We start from the raw sequence: 27,655 nt of genomic DNA, 5'->3' as shown, positions 1-27,655 counted from the left end.
AATACAATACCTTCCTTCCTTCAATAGCCTGTTTTGAAAGTAATTTTAGGGCTATTAAAACAAATTTTTGAATCAAAAAGTAACAAGCTTATAACGCGTAGACATTTAATCTGTCGAATGAGTTGTTTATCATACTATTTCGTTCAGTTGTTTAGTAGCTATTAACGCTCAAAATCTCGTTCTCCGGCGTAACGCTTTCGTTTTCGAAAGTTTGAACTTACACCTCAGTATAGAAATGAAAGACGTAGTCCTACGTCAAAATCAGAATATGGACTTCCCTTTTCGGAGCATCAAATGTGCAAAAATTGTCGACACAATTCTGTTGACGTGGGACTACGGCTAACCGTAGTATATGGGGGTAGAATGAAAACTTAAAAACAGAACATGCAGGAAAAAATTAAAGATTCCGAATGCTTATAACTTGAACATTTTTTACTGGATCGGAATGATGTTTGCATCAATTGATAGCGAATATTTCTTCGCTTCTATCGCAATTAATAAAATGCTATTTTTCATTAGATAAACAATTGAATAACTGTAAAATGTTAAGCGTTATCTAAATACCCTAACTACCTCGTTTTGATTTGCCCGATTCACGGTTTCCCCTACACAGCCATCAAAACCAAGCAGCGCTAGAGAAATCTGCATTGCAAATACTTTAAAGTCGGGGGTATTTTTGTTCCGACTGAAATGTGTTTCCCCAACACAGACTTCTAATCCAAGGAGCGTGGGGAAATAAGCATTTGCGAATACATGTAGGTCGGGAGTATTTTTGTTCCGACCGAAATGTGTTTCCCTAACACAGACTTCTGAACCAAGGTGTCTAGGGAAATTGGCATTGCGAATACATGTATGTAGGGGGTATTTTTGTTCCGACTGAAATGTGTTTCCCTAAGACAGACTTCAAATCCAAGGAGCGTGGGGAAATTGGCATTGCGAATACATGTATGTCGGGGCCGTTTATGTTCCTACTGAAATGTGTTTCCCCAACACAGACTTCAGAACCAACGTGTCTAGGGAAATTGCCATTGCAAATTCATGCAGATCGGGGGTATTTTTGACGAGAACTACGTCTTTCAGGAAGGGTGCCAAATCAGAAAACAGGTCACGTTTTTGTGAAATAAAGTTAACGTTAATAACTATTTTCACAGCGAATTCTGATACTTTGCACACCAATGGAATCGGAAGATCTCTAATTCGTTTGATATACTATACAGTACAATCCACTAATGCCCAAACAGTTTGAATTAATGAAAACCGGAAGCATCCTCATTTTCCCATACATTTGTTCAGTCGATTTGTGTGCATTCCCGAACAGAGCTGTCAATAACGAGCAACTAATATATTCGTTTCTGCCCGTTTTCAATATATTTGGTTTAAATAAGCCATCCGCGATTTGAAGCCACACCACTTCTCGTTTGGTGGTCATCGAAGCAACATGGTTGCCGCAGAGCGTCGAGCGGGAGAGGATTGTTTTCTTGTCGGGTGAAGGAGGAGTGTGGAATAGAGTTTCTTCCCACAAGCACCCTTCTCAGGGCTAGAGGCGGAAACCAAAAATAGAATAGAATGAAAACACAGATGCGAGTAAGCTAGCATAACACAACGAGCGGATATCATTCATGCCTAATGCTGATTTCACACACATAAACACACAGCTTGATACAAGGAGAGAAAGCCCTCTGTGTCGAGGAGTGCTGCGACAAAGAAGAGCAGCATACGAGAATTTTTTTTGTGCTAGTGCGGATATGGAAAAGTATCCGGAATTTTGGAATATATTCATTCAATATATTCATGAAAGTATGCTTTCAAATTCCAGCAGGGTAACCTTACTGTTGCATGTTGTGGGATTCGATCACATCTCAAGCGGAATATAGGAGCAAAAGGGTTCATAGTTTGTGATCGATATCTGAGTGCGAAGGAGTCTGAAGCGAGTTGAATCAAATAAATGAGAAGTGCTGATGGCTTTCGACTCCACTCGACTCTTTTGAGTTCATTCTAAAATAATATCCGAAGTAATAAACAAGACTTCTAAACCAAGATGTCATCATACCAACCGTAAAAGGACTAAAAGGACTATCATTAAATTTACTTGTAAGGAAGAACATAATATATCACAATGCATGAATTGTCCTTATATGTCATTGTTTCGAATTTCAACCAGCTTTCACGCCGTTTCAAATGGATTTTCCGGTGAAGGGTTTCCGAGTTCGTGACGGTACCCTTTTTACACACTGCTGCACCTGCACTTTTCTTCCGGTTTGAACAGGGGTCAGTTTCAAGCCATATTTGCCTCGTTTACACGAAGTGACATCACTAAAACACAGTTTAATTTGATGCACAAAAGGTTTATAAAACACAAACGATGATTTATTCTACTCGACTATTATTCAAACTACGTATAACTAAACCTAAAATTTGGTTTTCGGCGATCGACTTGCGCTGCTAATGGCTGAAGTTTTTGTACTACTACTACTACTATTGTCGCTCACGTGCGCTATTTTTCAATGAGAAAATCGCAATCCACTCAATAATATTGGATTTCTTACTCATTGCGTTAATTTTCAGCTTGGTGTACACTGGTGGGGATATTCCAGATTGGCTATCATCGGTCTAACGTTTAGTTAAATTCAACCCGAATTGAATTGACTCAATGTCTTCCTATTCGAATCCTATGCTTGCTATGCTTTTTTGATACCAGTCAATATTCGGAAATTGTTCCATTTGTGGAGGCGATCTGGCGTAGTGGTAACATCCATACCTCTCACGCTAAAGGTCACGAGTTCAATACTCACTCCCGACATTGTTCTAAAAACGGCAGTAAAAGTGACGAACCAGCTAAAATGTGCTGAAAGTCATTATAATAGAAAAAAAAATTGTTTTACTCAATCAAAAATTTAATCAATACAAACAAATGATTGCTACGCTAAGGTAGTCCCACGTCAACCTTGCGGTTATATCATAGATATAACCCACCCATTGTTTACGGGCTCTGTTCAATCACGTTTTAACGGAAATTTTTCTCCAATATACTACAAACGTTTTCTGTTTTCGTCTATGAGATTCTATTGTTATGCCAATATGTTCTCAAATAGTTGTTGAAGATTGGTTCCCATATTCACAGCTATCACTGATCATATTGACATCTCACTCGAGTTGTAAGCGTCCCAACATAGCACGACCGATCCGTCCCCTTCGGGAGTCTGTTGCGGATCCACAGCTCTTCTCCCGAGGAGCACTTGTGTGTGGAAGACAATCTTTTGCCAACATCCAACCAGACTAGACGCCATCATCCTTTTTCTCGAACCCGAAGCGTTTTCCTCCTAACTACTCGGGAAGCTACGTGTGTACAACTCGGAAAAGCAAGAGTCATTCACGAGACGATGACTTTTCACCGAATGCAACTGTTTGCAACGCCAGCGGCGGATGAGAACGGGCGAGTATGTTGCTCCACTCATGTGGGGTAGGAGTGGGTGGTGGCGCCTCCTAGACACCAACACAAGCCCACAAGGATGAACCAACCGAACGCCGGATTCGTGGTTTTTGGAGTGAATTTCGGCAACGGTTTTCGGCATCGTCACGCTGCCGTCGAAGGGCAAAAACGACGGCCTGCCGTCATTCTTCGGTTAACCTTCGGTCGAGCTGGTCTCTGTTTTTCAGGAAAAGTTTGTTCCCGCGGATTGCGAGCGGGGTCGGTGATTTGCTTTATTTTCTCAAGCGATGTGGAAAGGAGTGGGAGGATAAATAGACGCCAAAACGCCTACGCACCAACCACAGGTGCCACCGCACGCAACTGTGTATGCGATAAGCCGATGGTGAAGTGGAGGCGGAGAAAGTTGAGCACGGTTACGGTTATCGATTTTTCCGACCCTCCGCTGGAAGGATAATGCCGTGTTATTCGCCGTGTATGTGTGTGATTCAGTGCTAGTGCTTCCGGTGCATAACCGTACAGGGCCAGAATGTCAATCAATCAAACGGAAACAGAATCAGTTCCCGCGAAACACATGTTCCATCGAGTTCGCCGTTATCGGAGCGACAATTTATAGCCGCAAACAAATGGGGGTTGAGTGTTGATAGTTCTGTGTATGGAAACCGTGTTTTTCACATTCGGGACATTATGTAACGGAGCAAGAAGTGCGAGAGACTGAGAGGGAAAAAATGACCTACGACCATGCTAACGGAAAACACGAGTGCGGAAATGGGCAGAGATACGAGCTGAGATTTTTTGTTTTGCGTATTTACGGAAAAGAGTGCCGTAGGAACGTTGTTAATTAGAGTGTTGCGAGAAACGCGGAAAAGTTTCCACCCCGTAATACCATACTTTGCCAAGTGCCTGGAATACGGAATGAGATGATGCTCTTAGTGAGTCGTTCAATAGATCACCACCAGCTAGTAAAGTGCCGGGTCGCATTCATAGGAAACTTTGAGTAGCTGTTAATATATAATTTACTATGAACGGCACGATCTTCGCATGATTCAATGTGGTGTATCTCTATCGATATTAATCATGATTCTTCGATTATTATTTTAGGATAGAGGGCTGTGAAAGTAATCAAGACAGTCAATCATAACATGAAGAGAGCTATGAGTTATTCTATTGATTAAAAAAAAAAATATGTGAAGCTTCTTATGATTACAGCCTTTCTCGTTACTCAGTCTATGAATGTTCCTATTTTTGTAGCGAACAATATTTACAAAATCGCAATACAGGGAAATTTCAATATAACGTACATTTCACTTTCAAAATTGTACGTTATACCGAGGCATGATAAATAACATGGCTCAAATTACTCTATTGAGTACAATTTTTATATTTCTTTTTTTTTCTGAATGATTAAATTATTTCCTATATTTCATTCTCTGGTTAGAATTTTGTTGTTCTTGAAGCATTTAAGATATTCTTTTCAAACAAACAAGCTTAAAACTTTAAAAAATATCAACATAAAAACTATAAAAATTACAGAATTTTGGTCAGACAACGAAATATAGGAGATTGTTAAAAAAAATACATTAAAAGAAATATTTGGAAAAAAATCGTTTTTCTCTAGATCACATTTTTTAAAATCCTGAACGAAAATTATATGAATAGTCCATACAACTACCATACATTGGATGAAGGGCACTGTTACTTTAAGTTTTTTTGAAATATTTTTTTCATTGTAATTTTTGAAAAAAAATCCTTCATTTTATTCTTTGATCAAAATTGTGTAGGTAGTAATTTTTGAATTTTGAAAAATTTTAGTAAAAATTTAAGAAAGAAAAAACTTTTCAAAAAGTAGTCTATTTTTTTGAGATTTCAAGCATGCAAAGTTGCTCAAATGATCAATGACTTTACTGCCCAAATATGCATGGTTGACGTAAGCGCCAACTGTGTTTTCCTATTGAATTAAAATAACAAAAATCATATAACCCCTCCGGGTCACTTTTGACTGTTAATTTTTATTGAATAGAGACAGAAAAATCAATATAAATTGTTTCCAGTCATGATTATTCAGCTAAAAACAAGAAAAAGCGTGTTACATCACTGAGTGGTGTTGGTGGTTACGTCACCTATGCCAACATGGGCAGTTTACCCATACATCGTTTCACTGCAATCTGACATGGTGCTGCCAACTCCTAAGACGGCATGAAATTTGTCCATTGAAAATGTGTACGTTATATCGAGGTAAAATGTACGTTATAACGAGTGATGTTATATCGAAGCTCCCCTGTAATTTACTGTTCTTTCAGAAATTTTTTTTTTTAATAAATCATTCCTTTATATTTTTAATGAATTTTCGTATTTTCTTCGGACTGCTCCATTAAAGTTTGGACTCTCTGTTGGTCTACCTCAGCGGCCATTCAATTCCACGATTTATTCATGTCTTTTGCATTCCGAGTCACTTTCGCACCCTCCTTCAATTTCGCTTGAATAATGGCCAATAATTTTCGATTGGGCGAAATTTGGGGGCAATCGGGAAGATTGAGGTCTTACCACGGACGGTACCACTGAAGCACCTCTCGACTGTAGTGGTAGCTTGCCAATTCGGGCCAATACTTCACCGAACGTATCTGCAGTCACTTTCCCCAATACATTTTCGAATCCATTGTCAGGTTTGTGACGAGAACCTTGGTTTACTGTCCACAGCTGCAAATCCCTTGCCATATCAAGAACCTCCAGGCGAATTAATCAGCGAAAAAGAACGTAAATTAAGAACTAAACGTCTCCTCTAGCAGTGATCTTATAAAATTTCAGGCCTGGGAGGTGTCTAAAATCCATATTATGTTTCACTAAGACGCGTCCTCTGATCCATCGGAACAACAGTTGCATGTCCACGAAAACGTTTCAGCACATCATACAAAATCAATTTAACTACTTCCTGCAATTTCCCGATTTTAGTATCTGACCACGCCGGATTTTTAATGTGGGTGTCCAAAAACAAAATTCTTCTCTCAGCATCCATCCTGTACTACTTTTTCAAAACAAAACGGATCAGCTGAAGATGTCACCGTTGAAAGATACAGATTTTCTAAATAATTTGCTGTCAAAAGATTTGAGATACGCCTAATACGACCTCTGCTATAGAAAGAACAGTGATTCCAGATTCTAACTGAATCATTAGGGGTAAATAAATAGAATGAGAATGAGTTTCCTCCTTTATTCTTCAGCACAAGTGTTCAATCCATATTGCCGAGCATGTAATGCAAAAATGCAAATTTTATATGACCGTCCTAATTATGGGCTATGGTTTCAGACATGAGACTATAATCAGCTCATTCACAATGCACAATACACAGATGGATTGCTTTCATAGAATTTCCTCTTATGCTCTATATAGTGATGTAGTCATACAGTTAGTGATAGATATAGTACTATTACTGAAATTACAAAACTTTGGTTGAACTTATGAGATTGGTATGATCCTCTCAGTAGAAAAAAAGATTTTTTACACATTGAAAATGTGTACGTTATATCGAGGTAAAATTTACGTTATATCGAATGACGTTATATCGAGGGTACGTTATATCGAAGTCCCACTGTATATGCATTTTTGTAACATGTTCGTAGCATTAACTCGTTCGTCGCTCAAAGCGACGTTTTTGAGTTTCTTGAGGGGCACAACTTGTGGATAAATTATTAAATGAAGATCAAACATAGTTTGTAGTCAACTTTTACATTATCTAGCAATATTTGTTATAATTTGAAGACGATTTCACAACAATAACACATGCCAAAGTCATATTAAATAGGTTTCGCAAAAAACTGCAGTACAAACCATCCGTACTGTAAATTAATGAAAAGTATAGTATTAACATTATAATTATATGGTTATGATTTTATTTTTTTTTCTACATATCCTACAGTTACATTTAGGTACCTATTCTATCAAATTTAAAAATCCTATTCAATTTGAATGAGGAAAGTGTCACCCATATCTGGGTGACGGACGACGAAAGGGTTAATTACTATGAACAAAAGCTCAAACGTTGAAAGTACAAGTTTTGATACCCTTTTGGATTTCGTGTAGAAGTTGAAACTTAGATATTGTAACTATACAATACAATAAAAACAATTAAAAAATACATTAAAAAGGCAACATTGATTTGTGATTAACCCAATCTTAACGCAGATTGTCCCATATATAATTCAGTCCAAACTTGGTTGATTGGATAATCTCAGTAATTTTTTCTAATACGAACATTAGAGTTGGCGTCTGCGAGTGTTCCGGATACATTTTCAAACGATTTCGCTGCCGTTCATTAATACGATACGATACCTAAATAGTCGAAACATTCCATTTTTATAAAATACTAGCCAAAGTCGTCCCGTCCAAAATTTGTTTTTTGTTATCAATACCTTCAAACATTCACGTTTTCTTGATAAGCGTAAGTTCATGAGTCCAATCGCAGAACTGTTCATTGATTGATCTTCAAATCGACCCCGTTGAATTTACCTTTTACTATAAAATTCCTAGTACTTCTACCAAAATTCATCATTATAATATCAGATTATTTTCAGACACAATTCTCGTTCAAGATTTTTCAACCACTTGCAATTAACATGTTTCTCCGTTACATGGAATAAAGTTTGATACAGAAAATATGATAGAATAAAGACAGACCTCTCCCCTCTTCACCTCTTAGAGAGGGGGTGGAGTGTCTATTCATCATAGAAACGTTTCGTGTCCCCTAAAATCTTCACATGCCAAATTTGGCTCCATTTACTTGATTAGATTTCGAGTTATGCTGAAAATTGTTTTTCGTTTGTATGGGAGGAGTGTCGAACCACCTTAGAAATGTTTCTTCCCCATAAAACCTCCTCACGCCAAATTTAGTTTTGTTTGTTTGATTAGTTCTTGAATTATGCGGAAATGTCACCAGCTGTATGGAAAATATTGTATAGGGTACTAAATAAAACATTTTGGCAGTAGTACCATATATTTGAGCCCTTATATGGTACACCATAGGATCTATGGTGAAAAAATCACCTTTTCGTTTTTTTCACGTCAATCTCAATAGCTTTGAGACAAAAATATGAAAAAAAATACTGAAAGTACATCTTACTGTGTATCGATCAATATTTTCAAACAATTTTGACGTGGGACTACGTCTAACCGGAATATATGGAGGGTAAAATGAAAACCTAAACACAGAACATGCAGGAAAAAATGAAAGATTTCGAATGCTTATAGCTCGAACATTTCGTACTGGATAGGAGAGATGTTTGCATCACTTGATAGGGAATATTTCTACGCATCTATCGCAACTAACAAAATGTTGTTTTTCATTAGATAAACAATTGAATAACTGTAAAATATTAGGCGTTATCTAAACGCCCTAACTGCATCGTTTTGATTGGCCCGATTTACGGTTTCCCTAACACAGCCATCAAAACCAAGCAGCCTTGGGGAAATCGGCATTGCAAATACATGAAAGTAGGGGGACTTTTGTGCTCATCGAAAAATGTTCCCTAACACAGACTTTAAAACCAAGCAGCGAAATCGGCATTGCAAACACACGAAAGAGCCTAGAGGCGAGTGAACTGAAAAGTTTAAACCCTCTTGAAGCCAAAAAGAAGAAAAAGAACACACGAAAGTAGGGGGAGCTTTTGTTCCCACCGAAATGTGTTCCCTAATAGAGATTTCTAAACCAAGGTGCCTGGAGAAATCGGTATTTCAAATTCATGCAAGTCGGGGGTATTTTTGTTCCGACTGGAATGTGTTTCCCTAACACAGACTTCAAATCCATGAAGCGTGGGGAAATCGGCATTGCGAATTCATACAAATCGAGGGTATTTTTATTCCGATTGAAATGTGTTTCCCTAACACAGACTTCAAAACCGAGGTTTCTGGGGAAATCGGCTCTGCAAATAAATGCAAACTGCGAGTACTTTTGTCCTCGCTTGCCTTTGTGCAGAGTGGAATATGTCTGTCCTAACATGATCTTCTAAACATAGGAACCTGGAAAAATCGTGCAGCCACTAGAAGCGAATGAACTTCCCAGTTTCAAGCAAATTCGAGATTCGAGAAGTATGTACACTGGAATGTGTTTCCCTAACACAGACTTCAAATCCATGAAGCGTGGGGAAATCGGCATTGCGAATTCATACAAATCGGGGGTATTTTTATTCCGATTGAAATGTGTTTCCCTAACACAGACTTCAAAACCGAGGTTTCTGGGGAAATCGGCTCTGCAAATAAATGCAAACTGCGAGTACTTTTGTCCTCGCTTGCCTTTGTGCAGAGTGGAATATGTCTGTCCTAACATGATCTTCTAAACATAGGAACCTGGAAAAATCGTGCAGCCACTAGAAGCGAATGAACTTCCCAGTTTCAAGCAAATTCGAGATTCGAGAAGTATGTACACTGGAATGTGTTTCCCTAACACAGACTTCAAATCCATGAAGCGTGGGGAAATCGGCATTGCGAATTCATACAAATCGGGGGTATTTTTATTCCGATTGAAATGTGTTTCCCTAACACAGACTTCAAAACCGAGGTTTCTGGGGAAATCGGCTCTGCAAATAAATGCAAACTGCGAGTACTTTTGTCCTCGCTTGCCTTTGTGCAGAGTGGAATATGTCTGTCCTAACATGATCTTCTAAACTTAGGAACCTGGAAAAATCGTGCAGCCACTAGAAGCGAATGAACTTCCCAGTTTCAAGCAAATTCGAGATTCGAGAAGTATGTACACTGGAATGTGTTTCCCTAACACAGACTTCAAATCCATGAAGCGTGGGGAAATCGGCATTGCGAATTCATACAAATCGGGGGTATTTTTATTCCGATTGAAATGTGTTTCCCTAACACAGACTTCAAAACCGAGGTTTCTGGGGAAATCGGCTCTGCAAATAAATGCAAACTGCGAGTACTTTTGTCCTCGCTTGCCTTTGTGCAGAGTGGAATATGTCTGTCCTAACATGATCTTCTAAACATAGGAACCTGGAAAAATCGTGCAGCCACTAGAAGCGAATGAACTTCCCAGTTTCAAGCAAATTCGAGATTCGAGAAGTATGTACACTTTTGGGATGTAAACTTCAGAGGGAAATGTAAAATAAAATAATCGTTTGATAATTTTGACGTAGGATTACGTCTTTCGGGAACATATTGGGGTACAAATTGAAAATCGATAATCGAGTACATCGCGAAAATTGTCCAATTTCAAACGCTTATTGCTCAGTCATTTCATGACGGATTGATGAAATTTTTGCGTCAATCGATTTCGGCACTCCATAACAATTTTTTGTATTGAATAAAATAATATATATCATTAAACTAACTATCAAACAATTGAAAAATCTCAACCCCTATCCTAACGGAAATACCCACTTCAGATTGGTCGAAATTGACGACACATGCGGCGGTTCCCTAACAGAGACATCAAAACCAAGCTGCCTAGGGGAAATCAGCATTGCAAATACATGAAAGTAGGGGAAGCTTTTGCTCCCGCCGAGATGTATTCCCAAACAGAGACATCAAAACCAAGCTGCCTGATGGAAATCGGCATTGCAAATACATGAAAGTCGGAGGCATTTTTATATTGCAAGTAAGAAGAGTGATACGAATAATTCTAGCAAATAAAATTTAAATTTGGAACTTTAATGTTGGTTGCTTCGTGAAACTCCATATCAATGTCCGATCATGTATTGTGAAAAATTTAGCACAAGGGTAGGTGTAAAATTTTATACGAGAGCCGTTGTGTTAACCCTTTCCCGTACAACATAGAGTCTCACTACATATAGTACATATAGTATTAGGTGTACATATAGTATTAGGTATTGTTAGTCCAATTAAAATTGGGTTGGGTTGAATAAACAATCAGAAAGTAAAAATTGTAAAAGAAAATTACCTTTCCCATTTCAAATATATTTTCGCTATATTAAAGTAACATGTTTTTACTGATAAGAAAAATTGATAATTGTGTTCGGTATTAATAATTATCTTATATTACATTGGTGATTTTTTTTTTCTTTATTTCATCAATACATATCACAAGAGGCATCTCGTCTAGGATCATAGAGGGCGGTTCTCATCATATCTCGTTCCACTTCGGTATCCTTTATCTGATACGCACCATCCAACGACTGTTTATCATCCTTCTGTCATCATCACCCGTTAAACACTGGTGGAATGAACAAACAATACCCAACAACCAAACAAAACGGCCCTTTTCAGGTCCACCTAATCATTATCAAAGAGTTTAACGATGTAATTATCCAAAATCAACAGATAACCTAACGGAATCCTACGTCAATTATGCGGTCGTGTCTCGGACACAACCCTCCTGTGACTTTTTTTTTGTCTTTATTGGAAAGATTTTCAGCCTTAGGCTGGTTCATCAAACGTTTGATAATTCTTCCGTACATATATTTTGTTCTAGTCATCATACCAAACGTAAAAGGTCCGTCATTAAATTTACTTGTAACGAAGAACAATCAATCACAATAAATGAATTGACTTTACACGGCATTTGTTCATTTTTTTCACTCACAGAGCAAATATATTGAACTCAATTGAATTTGGAAACTGTTTCATTCAATCAAGAATTTAATCAATAAAAACGAATGATTGCTAAGCTAAGGTAGTCCCACGTGAACCTTGCGGTTATATCATAGATATAACCCACTAATTTTTTTTCATCAAAAAAACAAATACTAAAAAAAATTAAAATAAATTTTTAGTTTAATTTTAAATTAAATTTGTTTTTTTTATTTTGTGATTCAGTACTACTCTAGTTAGTATTCAAATTTCTTCCTACGTCTATTTTAGGTATATGTGATTTTTTCAGAATTTTTAGAGTGTTTTTTTGCGGTACAAAAAAAATTATATATATATTTTCAGGCATTTCGAAATTTTGAAAAAAATATTACTTTGAGACCCAATTTTATTCTAATTTTTATTTAAATGCGTTCGTATGTGTTGTTTTTTCCACATGTAGCATAATTTTGTTAAGAGGATTGCGCGAAAAAAAAATTTTTTTTGGCTTTTGATAATTTTTTTATTTATTTTGAATTTAAAGACCCATTACTGCTCTAATATTTTTCAAATTTTGTTTTTCATGTGTCTAAATTTTGTCGGTATATTTAGAGCATTGTGCTGTACAAAGATTTTTTTTTCTTACGTGATTTGATTTGGGGGCACTTTTCACTCCCCTACCCGGCCAGGCCCTTTGTCTTTCATTTTTATGGCAGCTCCCCCTTTGAGAGGGGGGGGGGGTGGAGTGACTAACCACCGTAAAAACATTTATTGCACCCTAAAACCTCCATATGCAAATCTGGTTCAATTTGCCTGATTAGTACTCGAAGGAGGGGGGAGAGAAGGAGGAGTGTAAAACCACCATAGAAACATTTATTGTCTATTAAAACCTCCATATACCAAATTTGTTATTCAGACAACACCCCCCCCCCCCTTGTAGAGAGGGGGAGGGGTGCCAAACCACCTTAGAAATACTTATTGCCTCCTAAAACCTCCACATACCAAATTTGGTTCTATTTGCTTGATTAGTTCTCGAGTTATGTAGACATTCATGCTTCATTTGTATGGTAGTTCCCCCCTAGAAAGGAGTTTCTATTCACCATATAAATGTTTCGTGCTCCTTAAAGACTCCACATGACAAATTCGGCTCAATTTGCTTGATTAGTTTTCGAGTTATGCAGAAATTTGTGTTTCATTTGTATGGCAGCCCCTCCTTAGAGAGGTGGGAGGAGTGTCTAATCACCATAGAAACATTTATTACCCCTTAAACTTCCATGTGCATAATTTGGTTTCATTTGCTTGATTAATTCTCGAATAATGCAGAAATTTGTGTTTCATTTGTATTGCAGAATCCCGTAGGCTGATTTATCTCTATAAATTGGCACACATATCGGTCATGTTTTACGTCTCCGCAGCAATGCTATACAGCCATTCTATGCCAAACCGATATAGTGGTTCTCAGATTTTCGTTAAAAGTGGTAATTTTGTTCTTTATCGCAAAACATTAGTTAGACTCGTATTTTTTTATTTTTTCAGTAGGGTGCCCATTTCTATTTTAGGGTTGTCCGAAAAATCAACTTTTTCCTCTTTTTTCCAAAAATGACTCTCTTCAAAAATTTATTACTTTTGAACTACTGGACCGATTCAGATGATCGGTATATAAAATTAAAGCCAATCACCTGGTCTTTTTTGAAAAAATTCCACATCTGCAGAGAATTCGAATTCTGTTCTCGTTATTATTGATTGTATTCGTTTTTTATTGTTTTCATTGTCTCGGGACCAAGGGTGCTATATTTTTTTATGTTTTTTTCTGAAAAGTTGAGGATTTTTACCATAACATATGTCGAAACCAGAGAGGCGTTTTTTTTCGTTTTCCACCACCTACTATAGAACAAATAATTTCACATTAATTAATGATCTCCACCTCAACAAAGTTTTGGATCAAATGTTTAATTTTTCCGAAAACCTAATAATTACTCATCAACGTTAAGGGCGATTATCACTGAGAATTAAAAAAAAACACACCAATGCGTTCAACCAGAACATCAGTCCCGCCGTCACATACATGGCAATTATCCAAGAGTTGATACATATCGTCCAGCTAAAAATAAACACTGAAATGCCCGCTTTCCACTCCGGGTTCACTTATTTATCTTTCACGAAAATACATTTCAATTCAATTTCATTTATTCTGGAGCATAATCAGAAACCCGTATCATACTGAAGGAAACTATCAAAGCAGAGTTGAACTTCAAAAGGAAAACCGATGATGAAGACGCCATGAGATTGAATCCTAGTTGTCATCACTTTAATTACATCATAAAAATCTGTAATCTATATATATAAAAATGGAGTGATGTCTGTCTGTCTTTCTGTCTGTATGATTCTTATGGACTCGGAAACTACTGAGCCGATCGACATGAAAATTGGTATGTGGGAGTTTTTGGGGCCGGGGAAGGTTTTCGTGACAGTTAGAGACCCATACAAATGAAACATAAATTTCTGCATTACTCGAGAATTAATCGAACAAATGAAATTAAATTTGGCATGTGGAGGTGCAATAAATGAATCCACGGTGGTTAGATACTCCTCCCCCCTCACTTATGGGAAAGGGGAGGGGCTGGTTCTGCCATACAAATGAAACACAAATTTCTGCATTATTCGAGAATTAATCAAGCCAATAAAACCAAATTTGTCATGTAACGTAACGGAGAAACATGTTATTTGCAAGTGATTGAAAAATCTTGAACGAGAATTGTGTCTGATTATAATCTTTATAATGATTTTATAATGACGAGTTTTGGTAGAAGTACTAGGAATTTGATAGTAAAAGGTAATTTCAAAGGGTAGATGAAAAGATCAATCAATGAACAGTTTTGCGGTTGAACCCATTAACGTGCGCTTAATAGAAAAACGTGGATGTGATAACGAAAAATAAATTTTGGGCGAGACGAAGTTTGCCGGGTCAGCTAGTCTGAATTAACACAGTTTTGATTTGATCAAATTGAGCTTACAATTTCCTCGCCCTGTTGGGTTTTTAATAGCTCATTATCAGTCAATCTATTTCCACCACATCGGGGGGCTAATCGGCGACGTCACGAATGTGAGAGCAGCTTTACACAAGACTGACCTTTCCTTCCGTATGGAGAATTTCTCAGAGATTTTTGACTCCATCACAAAAAACGCACGCCCACGCATTAGTGTTCTCTGATTGGAAAGTGTTCTCTGATCTGAAAACATTTCCCAGAATCGTCCGCTTCTAGAGAATTAATGTGACATTTTTTTTTATCCCATTTATTTATTTAAGGCTCATTAGCATTTTAGCTGTAACAGAGCCGAATTTTAATCGTGTACATGTCACATGGTTATCATATCTATAATTATCACACATTACACAGTTGCCATTCGCCAGTATTCCTTCTATACCATTACATATGGTACATTCACACAGTAGCCATTTAGGCGTAAGGGTATTCTTTCTGTTCTTCCATTATCCAGTTGGACCACCGGACAGCGGAGACAGTTGATTGATCATTGTTGAGTTATTTATAGATCAGCAGCCCGATGTGTCTTGCAGAGCAGAGCAGTTGTATGGATGAATCGATCTTATTTCGACCGTGGATCGATCTCCATCGCTGATGATTGTTGCGTGGACGTAGCTATTCTGTAACAACACAAAGATGGTCAATGAGGGCCCTGAGTTTTGAACTCACGATCGATCGCTTACTAAGCGAACGCGCAACCAATGTGGCTACGGAGACCCCCTTCATGTGACATTTGTCGCTGGCAAAACCAACCGAATTAAATGAATTCAAGTCTATTGAAAACGTTCGATTCTGTGGAAACAGAGAAAGACACCGATATGTCCGGTTCATCTGAAAAGTAAATGTTGTGTGTTGTGAATGAAAATGTTTTCATTCACAGCAGAACTGCAATTTGGAATTTCGTCAATAGAAGCAAAATACGATCAGAGATTATTATTCATTGCTCTGTTCCTGTGTGCTATTCTGGCATGCTGGTTTTTAATTGGGTTGATTCTATTTTGGAGAATAAATTCTTCGAAATTTTCTTTATGATTTCCAATTTTATTCGCAGTACGAAATATAGTTTAATATTCGCATGATGCTCTCTCAAATAGCAAATGTGCAAGTTGCAATTGGTCGATTGATGGTTTAGATATTATGTGCATTCCTTCGATTTGACTTATATGTCATTGTTCTGCACAACTGCAGAATCCAGTTCCGATTAGGCCAACTAATCGCAATGCAAATATCGATTGTTTCGTTCAAACTGCACACTTACACCTAGAACACTACCAACTGTAATCTTATAACTAGAAATGAAAGTTCAGTCGTTATCAATAGTTCAATCTATCCAGACGTGTTTTCTTCAACCTGCTACCGAAAAGATTGTGAACGAATTTAGTCCGTCGATGACCAAGTGTTCTTTGAAGTGGTGAGTCGCTGCCAATCCTGTAGGATCCGCCAAGCCATATCCTGGCACTCTTGAGCCGTTACCCCAACAGTCATTTTTTCATTTGACGTTAAACTTCAAAATTTTTTAATTGTTATTCTGCACAAAACAAAGTTAGTAGACCCATCCACTGCTAGTCCAAATCGTTTCGGGCGAAAGATGCTCTCTGTGTGGTGAACCAGTAAAATATGGTGTGCCATAAGCTATTAAGACCGGATCGCTACCGATAACGAATGATAAATTTCAACTTTGAGTTGGTGGAAAACACCGGAACGGGGCCGAAGACACGGAAAATGATATCACATCATGACAACACACCGGCACATACCCCAAAAGCCTTGAAAGAAGCAATAGAAAAACCCTTCACTGATAAACGTTATTGCATCCGCCGTATTCTCCAGACCTAGCCCCGTTCGTTTATCACCTTATTGCTTCAATGAGAGAGGCACTTGCACAGCAGCACAACGATGGGTTCCCCGATGGGATGCCGATAAATGTTCTAGCTACGCTTTCAATTCAGTCCGCATCAAGAGCGCTTGCACAATATCATTTTCAGTCCCAGCTCCCAAATATAGTTATTGTATAAGAAGAATATAGTCAGAAAGTTCACTGGAAGTAGATACATTTTGTAACACATCTTAAAATCAACCATATATTGTTTTTATTTATTTTTTTTACTTATACTTTTAGTGTCAGTCCTAGTAATCAACAATTTCCTCAGCGTGTTAAACTTATTTGAGGTTCTCCTGAAAAATATGTGTTTTTTTATCGAAAAAAATACGGGATGGTTGTGTCCGAGACACGACCGCTTAGCTGACGTAGGATTACGTTAGGCTGTTTTTTTTTTATCCAAAATATATATTTTATTAAGGTTCATATGGCGTCAGCCTAACGGGGCCGGGGGGTTCAATATTTTGACAATGTTTGCTTAGACTATGTTAGTAATATGTAACCGATTACTCGCGGTTGACTCGAGGTTAGTATTACAAGTGTTCTCATAATTGGTATGTTGCAGTCTTCGATGCTCTGTACGTGTGCCCGACACGGGATACTTCCTATTGGGATGCAGCTGACCATTAATCAGCAACGCCCCCCTAGTCTGTACCCCATATCTAGCGTGGTGCGTCTTTCTCGACTCGAGGAATCCAGGATAGAATGGTCACTAACCGGCGCAATCATCAGCTCGTGTAGAGTTGTCATGAGCGGTACAACCTTTGGCTTTTGTTGAATCATCAGTGGACTGCACAACCTTTGGCCCGTGTATCTGTAAAGAGTGTGTGTATGTATTGCCGCGACTAAGTAAAAGTTTATAGATCGGATAGGAGGAATGCGAAACAGGGACACAACGAAGGAAACATCATTAAACGTTGACATTGGCGTTTCTGAGGAACAGGTATAGATGAAGCAGAAGATCAAGATCACGGCTACCTAAGATATCCCGGACGGGGATATCCGATTGTCTGCCTTGTGCTCTCAGTGCTCTAGAGAGCTGAGAGCGAGCAGCATGGAACCGGATACACGACCAGACAACATGCTCGATGTCGTGGTAGCCATCGCCACAATCACAAAGATCGTTTGCTGCGAGCCCAATGCGATAGAGATGCGCGTTTAGGTTGTAGTGATTGGACATAAGCCGAGATATCACGCGAATGAAATCACGACCTACATTCAATCCCTTGAACCATGCACTCGTCGAGACCTTAGGGATAATCGTGTGTAACCAACGACCGAACTCATCACCACTCCACATGCGTTGCCAACTTACGAGCGTATACTGACGAGGAATGTGGAAAAATTCATTATAAGCAATTTGCCTTTCAAAAAGTGTGCCTTCTAAAGCGCCCACCTTAGCTAGCGAGTCCGCTTTCTCATTCCCCGGAATCGCGCAATGAGAGGGAACCCATGCTAAGGTAATCTTGAATAATTTTTCGACCAAAATACTCAATAGTTGTCTTATTCTTGTTAGGAAATAAGATGAGCATTTATCAACTTTCATTGAGCGGATTGCCACTATTGAGCTGAGACTGTCTGAAAAAATAAAATAGTGGTCGATGGGCAATGTTTCAATGATCCCTAATGCGTAATATATCGCACCCAGTTCAGCGACATACACGGAACAAGGATCTTTGAGTTTGAAAGAGGCACTGGAATTTTCATTGAAGATGCCGAAGCCAGTGGACCCGTTTATGAATGAACCGTCAGTAAAGAACATTTTATCAGATCTAACTTTCCCATATTCTGCCGAAAATATCGGCGGAATAGAATCGGAGCGTAGGTGATCTGGGATTCCATGGATTTTTTGTCGCATGGGCAGATCAAAAATGACAGAGGAATTGCAGAAGTAAGGGAAGCAAACTTGGTTGGAGATGCCTGGTGAAGGGTGCACGTCGTGGGTAAGGTACTCATGGTATAAAGACATAAAACTTGACTGAGGAGTCAGTTGGAGTAGATTTTCGAAGTTATCAATCACCAATGGATTCATGATCTTGCAACGGATGAGAAATCTGTAGGATAATTCTGTGAACCGAAGAGTAAGCGGGGGTACTCCTGCCAAAACTTCGAGACTCATCGTATGTGTCGAATGCAAACACCCCATGGCTATACGCAGGCAACGATATTGTATTCTCTCCAGCTTGAGAATATGAATCCTGGCAGCTGATCGGAAGCAAAAACTGCCATATTCTAACACTGATAATATCGTTGTTTTGTACAATTTAATGAGGTCTTCTGGATGGGCACCCCACCATGTTCCGGTAATTGTTTGGAGAAAATTGATTCTTTGCTGGCATTTCTGTTTCAAATACGCAATGTGTCTCCCCCAGGTACACTTAGAATCAAAATATACACCCAGGTATTTGAAAAACATAGAGTGTTGGATCGTTTTGCCGGATAGGTGAAGCTGGAATTGGGCGGGTTCGTGCTTCCTAGATAAAACGACCATTTCAGTTTTCTCCGTAGAGAATTCGATACCCAGCTTGAGGGCCCACGTGAACAGATTGTTCAGGGTATCTTGCAACGACTTTTGCAGAACGACGGGATTAGTACCCGTGATGGAAATAACTCCATCGTCTGCAAGTTGTCTCAGCGTGCAGTCTCTAGTTAGACAATCATCCATATCATTGACGTAAAAACTGTACAAGAGGGGGCTTAGGCAGGAGCCTTGTGGTAGGCCCATAAAACTGTAACGAGAAGATTTCGAGCTGCCATGAGAGAAAATCATGTGCTTTTCTGACAGTAAATTGTACAGGAAATTGTTAAGAATTGGTGAAAGTCCACGATTATGAAGCTTCTCTGAGAGAATTTCCATGGAAACTGAATCAAATGCCCCTTTGATATTGAGAAAAACGAAAGCCATTTGTTCTTTGCGAGCAAATGCGATTTGGATTTCAGAAGATAGCAGCGCGAGACAATCATTTGTCCCTCTACCTCGGCGGAAGCCAAACTGCGTATTTGACAGCAAATTGTTCGTTTCGACTCACTTGTCCAAACGAAGTAGAATCATTTTCTCTAACAATTTACGAATACAGGATAACATTGCAATCGGTCTATACGAGTTGTGATCGCAAACCGGCTTGTTGGGTTTCCGTATGGCTATCACTCTCACTTGTCTCCAGTCATGCGGGACAATATTCAGCTCCAGAAACTTGTTGAACAAGTTCAGCAAACGCTGTTTTGCCAAGTCGGGAAGATTCTTCAACAAGTTGAATTTAATCTTGTCCGACCCCGGAGCTGAATTGTTACATGAGAGAAGGGCAATTGAGAATTCCACCATCGAAAAATTCTCATAATCGCTTTGAAGTGGAATGTCGCGTACGACGTTTTGTGCAGGAACGGTGTCGGGGCAAACCTTCCTTGCAAAGTTAAAAATCCAACGGTCAGAGTATGCCTCACTTTCGTTTGTATGGTTCCAGCCACGCATTTTCCTAGCCGTATTCTAAAGAGTGCTCATAGCGGTCTCCCTTGACAAACCATTGACGAACTTCCGCCAATATCCACGCTTTTTTGCTTTAATCAAACCTTTTAGTTTGGCTTCTAGAGCTTGGTACTTTAGAAACCATTCCACTAATCCAGTTTTCCTGAATTTTTTGAAAGCGGATGATTTTTCAAGGTAGACCTTTGAACACTCCTTGTCCCACCAAAGTGATGGAGGACGACGTCGGAAAGTGGTAGCCGGTACACGTTTCTTTTGAGCTTGAAGTGCGCTTTCGTAAATCAAACTCGATATAAAGTTATACTCTTCGAGTGGAGGAAGTTCATGCATTGAAACAATTGCTTCAGATATTTTTTCCGCAAATGTTCTCCAGTCAATATTCTTCGTGAGGTCATACGAAATATTGACTGACTCACGAGAGCTTGATTCATTAGCGATCGATAAAATTATTGGTAGGTGATCACTACCGTGGGGATCTTGGATTACCTTCCACATGCAATCCAGGGATAACGAAGAAGAGCATAGAGATATGTCTAGCATGCTTGCCCGTGCAGGAGGGTTGGCTATTCTGGGGCTTCAAAGCAGTTATGTATCAATAATAAATGTCATGTTCAATTTGAAGTACTGCTTTTGCTGTTTTGCATTCCACTTAGCGAGTAAAATTCGATAATTGTATTGATTTTCCGGCCCAACGTTAGGCTGTTTGTTACTTATGATTTTGGATATGTTCAACAAACGCCTTTATTAAACTCTTCGGTAATAATTTGATGGCCCTGACAAGGATTGTTTAGTTAGATTGATTGGTATTGTTTGTTCACTCCACAAATCGAGCGATGATGGCAAAAGGATAATGATTAGTCTTTGAATATCACGATAAAGTTGCTAAAGTAGAATGACATCTACTGACACATCTGCAAGTACACAAGCAGGGGGTCTTCGTAGCCTAATTGGTTGAGTGTCCGCTACTAAGCGAATGAGCTCATAACTCAGGGCCCCTCAACTGACCATCTTTGTGTGTTATTCTAGCTACTATGTCCATACAACAATCATCTAGTGACGGAAATATCAGTCCCTTCTAGCTCACATTTTCGGTCTGCTGCATCGGTAATTAGCACTATTAATAACACAACAATGGAAGCCTCGTATCAACAGTCCCGCTGTGAATAGTCCAGCTGTGAACATTCGAACAATAGGAATATTCTTACGCCGAAAAAGGCGACATGTGTTGTGTATCGATAGGTTAAGAATACTCTTAGGCCTAAAAGACTACTGCGCAATAGATAAAACAAATTCTTATCGATAGATAGGAATTCTCTTACGGCTAAAAATGGTAACAGTGTAATATACGACAAAAGTAATCTAAAAATAAAAATGTACACGAACGAATTCAGCTCTGTTACAGCTGAATTGCTAAATGGGCCTAATAAAATAAACTGATGGGATAAAAAAAACAGTTCTCACGGGTGATTCAATCATACACAATCGCCACATAACGGTATGAAAACCGGCTCGGTACGTCCTATTTAATATTTCTCTTCTGCTCTGCTTCTGCCCGTTAGTGTAAGCTCTGCACTATGCTTACTTTATGCATATTCTGAGACGAAAAGTTTTACACATCCGTTCAACATGGTTGCAAAATAAATCCTGAGGTTGGTCTAGACGAGCACAATACGATACGGCCATCCGACGACATGCATCAACTGCTGACAAATCATGACTCTGATGGGCTTTCAAGCATATTTATAGATTTTTTTGATCTCAATAAGTTGCTTTCAATGCAGTTTTTGAGCTATAGAAAAAAGTTTTTAGGCCAATGAGAAAGAAACATCACTCATACACTATTTATCATTCTAAAGTGATTGACATCGTTCAACCGGTGAAGAGGTATTAAAGCTCAAATCCTTGCACCCCAACCGAAACGCTTTCGTTTTCGAAATTTTGAACTTACACCCCAATACAGATGCAGAACTGATGTGGTGCAAAAATACAGAAACACTCTAGACCAGATGGCATGCAAATTGACACGGTGTCTCCACCAAACAAAATTGCATCACTGTGTGCGATATCTATCTTCCATTCTTTATTTGTATCGAGCAAAACAGCTTTTTTGGCGAAAAGTTCCCAGAACGGGAATTGCTCTCGGCATGATAATGTATCTACTGGTTTGAATCATAAAAGCCAATTTGGAAAACTAAACTTAACGCTCAGCTATTTTGGATAACCCAGCTGCCGTCTGGTCTCTAACTGGATGCCTGATGAGTCGTGAATGCTGTGAATTCACGAAAAGCTTGTTTATACTCAATTAATGGAAAACACCGTAGAACGAACGCCGAAAATGAAGTAACACCAAATGGGTCAACCAGAAAAGCCCGCCGCAGGTTGAGTATAGCTGCTCTAGAACGTCGTTTGATGTTGTTGAAAGCGGACACGGTTTGCTGTGGAGCGTCGAACGACGATGAAGTGTGTTTTTCAAGGCAGATGGAGAGATTGTTTGACTGTTGATTTTTCCATTCTCGGAATTATTTACATGAAGACGTCATGTAAATAATTCCCAAAAAAGTAGAAGGGTCTGAGCCTAGGGCACGGGCGGAAGTTTGACGTAGGACTGTGATTGTTCAGAACAGCTGTTTTTTTAAATGTAATTATTTCAGTTTTAGAAATCTGTTAGTTTAACTCTTCTGAAACTCCAAATAGTAGCCCTGAAAAGGGCCGTTTGTTATATGTAATCATAACCGTCAAACAGTTTGTGAAAAACAATAAAATAAACTAAGCTTCTGGCAGGAAGTTTAACTGACTAACTGATAAGATATATGAATATCAGTGTGACATATAACAGGGCGGAATAGTTGATGATATACACATATGGATTGGTAAAAAAAATATATCGTCATTGACTACATTGAATAAGAAGTTTATGGGAAAGAAACAAAAAAAAATTGAAAATACTTTCGATTTCGGGTTATTTTGAGGAAAAATACACATGAAATCATAAAGTCGATTTATTTTTCATGAATAGCCATGGTATTGTGATTTCTTGCCATTGTCTTATTCTTATTATTAGTCTTATTCTAAGGCATCGGGAGCAGTAGCTTTTTCGGAGAAAGAATGTTCGTTTGCAGACTATCCCAATCAAGTCGTATTGGTTCTACCGCTCAATCTACAGGTTGGGCCATTTAAAGTGGAAGGATTTGTTTTTGCAATAGCAAAGTAAAGAAGTGGAATTTTAATTTTTTTTTTTTTAAATTCATTTATTTTGGTCCAAGGAGATTTGTTCTAATTACTTTTTGATTATGATATCTCGTAAATGACCGCCTCTGGCCTTGACCGCAAAATGTGCCCTTTTATCGGCATTTTCCATCACTTTGCCCAATGTTTCGGCCGATATGGCAGCAATTTCTTGTCGGATATTGTCTTTCAGCGCAGCCAGGGTCCTTGGTTTACCAGTGTATACCTTGGATTTTAAATATCCCCATAAAAAAGTCAGGAGGCGTCAAATCAGGTGATCTCGGTGGCCAGTCAAAATCGCCGTTTTTCGATATTAATCTTCCGGGGAACATTCCGCGCAATAATTTGGTCGTGGCAGCCGCTGTATGGCATGTAGCGCCGTCCTGTTGGAACCAGTAATTGTCCAATTCATTTTCACGAACAAATGGCAATAAAAAATCGGTTATCATTGTCCGATAACGCTCCCCATTCACGGTTACCGTTGCTCCATTTTCGTTTTCAAAGAAGTACGGGCCGATGACTTTATCGGCATAAATGCCACACCACACAGTAACCAACACTACCAGACGATATAGATTTGGCATATAATCGACGTATAGTGTTGTCTCCAGGCGATGTTTTAACTTTATTTTTATTTTTCCACGCACGTTTAGTTAACACAATTGAGAAGTTATTTTGAATGTACAGCTGAACAATTTCAGCGCGTTGTTTAGATGTGTATTGTTCCATGGTTAAAATTGTACTGAAATGACGCTTCCAACGCGGTATGACATTTGTTAATCTGACATCTCTGTCAAAAGTTATGGGGTTGCCAGATGCTTCCACTTTAAATGGCCCACCCTGTATCATAGAAGGAATTGAGTCATTGAGATTTATGTATAATAGTCATGAAGATTATACTTATATCATTTCGTTTCATTTTTGTGATGCGACATAGTGCCGATCTCAATAAGTCCTCGCATGATGATAATTCTATTAGTATTGATATCAATTTTCGCTGTACAATTGCTCATGTTGTTGCAGCCCAGAAGACACTCGATTAACACGTTCGTCACCCAAAACGGCTCTTCCGAGTTTTTTACGGAGCCCAACTTGCGGATAAATTATTAAATGAAGATCAAACTCAGTTTGTAGACAACTTTTACATGATCTAGCAATATTTTATTCAATTTAAAGATGAATTGACTACAATAACACATGCCAAAGTCATATTAAATGAGTTTCGCAAGAGATTGCAGTACAAATTATCCGCACTATAAATTAATAAAACTATACTATAAACATTATAATGATATCGTTATAATTTTATTATTTTTCTTCATATCCTATAGTTATCTTAGGTGTCTATTCTATCAAATTCCTTTCCAAAATCCTATTCAATTTGAACAAGGAAAGTGTCACCCATATCTGGGTGACGGGGCGACGAAAGTATTAAGATGTTCGTCACTCCGTCATATGCAGAAAACATAAACTAACTGAGCTACCTTAAACTGGAATTACCTATGACAGGGCGTACGTTAACTGGGCTTCGAAGCAGTTATGTATCAATAATAAATGTCATCTTCAATTTGAAGTACTGCTTTTGCTGTTTTGCATTCCACTTAGCGAGTAAAATTCGATAATTGTATTGATTTTCCGGCCCAACGTATGGGTGACACTTTCCTCGTTACTTTGATGCATAAAATCTTGCATCTGATTATTTAATAATTATTTGGTCATGCTAATTTGTTTGATAGAACGAATTGTTGCTCACATCTTTGTGTTGCATACAACATTCATGGGAACGAAATTGGAAGAAAAAATGCATAATACATTATTTACATTCGCTTCCGCTGGCAAAACATACCCCTTTTATATGTTAAATTGCTCACTTGTTTTATTATTCCCACTGTTGATGTCTCAGGCAAAAAAATTGCTGGATAAATTTGCCGTCTAATGGTATATATTATAACATATATAGGAAGAACGATTCTGCATAACATGCATTTGAAAACTCTTTATAAACGTTATATTTTCCGTAGAGTGACCCCCCTATATAGAAATCAAAATATCTGGTATCCATGCATTGGCCAAGCACGAACTGATGTCAGTTGTCATGCCGCTTAATATGACGGTGCTAGTATTAAAAGTGCCAGCGATTAGAAAATTTTCTATCTTCCGAAGAGGGTGGCCACTCACAAAATATTGGCACACTGACAACCACAATGACTAGAAGAATACAGTGCATACATATTTCAGCCAGTTATTGGATTCCTCAACTGGCGTACTGACTGGCATATTTTAAATCAGCCTTGACAGTTCATTGTACCCAGGAACAGTTCTTCAATTAAAAAAGTAAAAATTAAGAAATATTGAGCCCGGTTTGTTTTCCGTGGGTCTTTTCAGACTACCGAGTTGGAGTGCAAAAACTTTTTATAAAGTCTCTCTTTTTTTCGTGTGACCAACACCACCAAACTGCTCAGCGACCTGACCGTCTGTTTTTCCAGATTTTTTTGGATTGAACGAAGGCATTTTAAAAACGAATTCGCTAAAAGTCCTCACTGAAAGTCATTTATCACAATTCTATAGTTATTAGCCAATTTCATGCATTACATAATCATTAACTAATAAGCTGTAAAGTTTTGGTAGAGTAAGGATTGTACAATTTATAAATTTCAAAAGATATGATGAAGTTCTCATAGCGCCATCTGTCGTCAAACTGCAAGAATTTATCGGAGGCTCCAATGTCCCAATGCTAATAGACACTTAACGAATAATTTTCGAGCTTTTTGCGGTGTAACGTCTTGAACTACTCACGAAGACCCGTGACGACAAGACGCACAGGGTTGATTGATCGGAAAGCGCTTCCCATCGATTAGGCTCCACTTTCAGCTCTTTCAGACAGTATTTTTTCACAAACATAAACAAAATTTTCTTTGCATTCGGTTTGCCCCCCACTCTGCAGCTCAAGCAGCTGGTTCTCGTATGAATAATTTGTTGCTGACGACAGCGACACAAAAATGTTTTCCAGCACTAAACTATGTGAAAGGGACTTGGCAGCGTTCCGAGGAAAAAAAAATTGAGGAATGTGTGCTTTCTGTTCACATTTTTATAATTCTCGGTTAGATGAAGAAATTTCCGTGAACAACGCTTTAATGCGGATATCTTTTTCCGGGACAAAAGATTCAATCTGCATGTTTATCTACCAAGAAAAATTCCCCATCTGCAAAAATGATTAGCAGAGAAACATATTTGTTGTATTCATTGGCAATGGCTCCATTTTACAGAGATGTGCCCGTTCAATTGGGGATTTTGGTCCGTTGGGGGAAAATGGCAAAGCAGAATGTTTGGCGTAAATAAACAGTTGTACATTGGTGGTCCTATCCTGTGCGGGAAAATGTGTCGCAGTAATTTATCATTGAATGAAACGCAAGGGTATAATTCGTAACTATAGCGACATGCTTATCTAGGAGTGAACCTTGAATGACCGCACATATATGTTTCAAAACAGTTTCAAAACAGTTTGCCCTTGATTCCGGTAGATAAACAACGCATTTTTCGCTTTTAAAGATCAGTACCCGCCCACCTGTGCGTCCTAATTTCCGATATTAATTTTCGATTACAAGTATAAACAAATTTTGCTGAGGGAACAGCCGGTTCGCTAATGGATGGTAATAAATAACCCCACTTAATTCTGAAACATCTCATTTTAGTTTTTCCGCTTGTAATTTCATCGAAACCAACCATGACTGGATCCAACCGATAAATTTCAGCCGTCAATGTGTTGAATCCGGAAAATATGAGTTATTTAGCAGTGTTTCATGGTTTTCTGTCCAAAATCTGCTGTTCTGTAAGTTCAAACCACGGAACGCGACAGACAAAATCACCCACACCCAGAGTGTACATAAGGATATCGATTAGCCCGGACACAAGACAACAGACAATGTTTGAATCCCATCACAGGCTGCTGAAATGACGCATTTCTCAATTTTCCACCTTTCCACCATCATCTCTCTCTCGCAAGGATTTCCAGCGCAATATTGTTGTCGTTGGCGACTTCTGTGTTTGTGTCTGTATCGGTTATCGGAGAAGCAAC

General features: G+C 38.5%; 1 protein-coding gene across 9 annotated transcripts in view; it reads left to right on the top strand.

Annotated features, from left to right (window-relative positions):
- The window catches only part of LOC129771667 (sodium-dependent neutral amino acid transporter B(0)AT3), a 147,674-nt gene that overhangs the window by 10,500 nt on the left and 109,519 nt on the right, over positions 1 to 27,655 (top strand). The window contains exon 1 of one of the 9 annotated variants that reach the window (XM_055775557.1): positions 3,776 to 3,794. The exons of 6 other annotated variants lie outside the window; for them this stretch is intronic. The gene's annotated coding sequence lies outside the window, so the exon portion shown is untranslated. Of the gene's footprint in view, positions 1 to 3,775; positions 3,795 to 3,931; positions 4,060 to 4,196; positions 4,360 to 27,655 lie in introns of those variants that run through there. 2 more of the 9 variants (XM_055775556.1, XM_055775555.1) reach the window with 2 other exon arrangements.

Source organism: Toxorhynchites rutilus, chromosome 2 (genome assembly GCF_029784135.1).
Source record: "Toxorhynchites rutilus septentrionalis strain SRP chromosome 2, ASM2978413v1, whole genome shotgun sequence".
Classification (NCBI taxonomy): Eukaryota; Metazoa; Arthropoda; class Insecta; order Diptera; family Culicidae; genus Toxorhynchites; species Toxorhynchites rutilus.
Note: the sequence above shows the minus strand (reverse complement) of the source record. Positions and strands in the feature narration are given on the sequence as shown.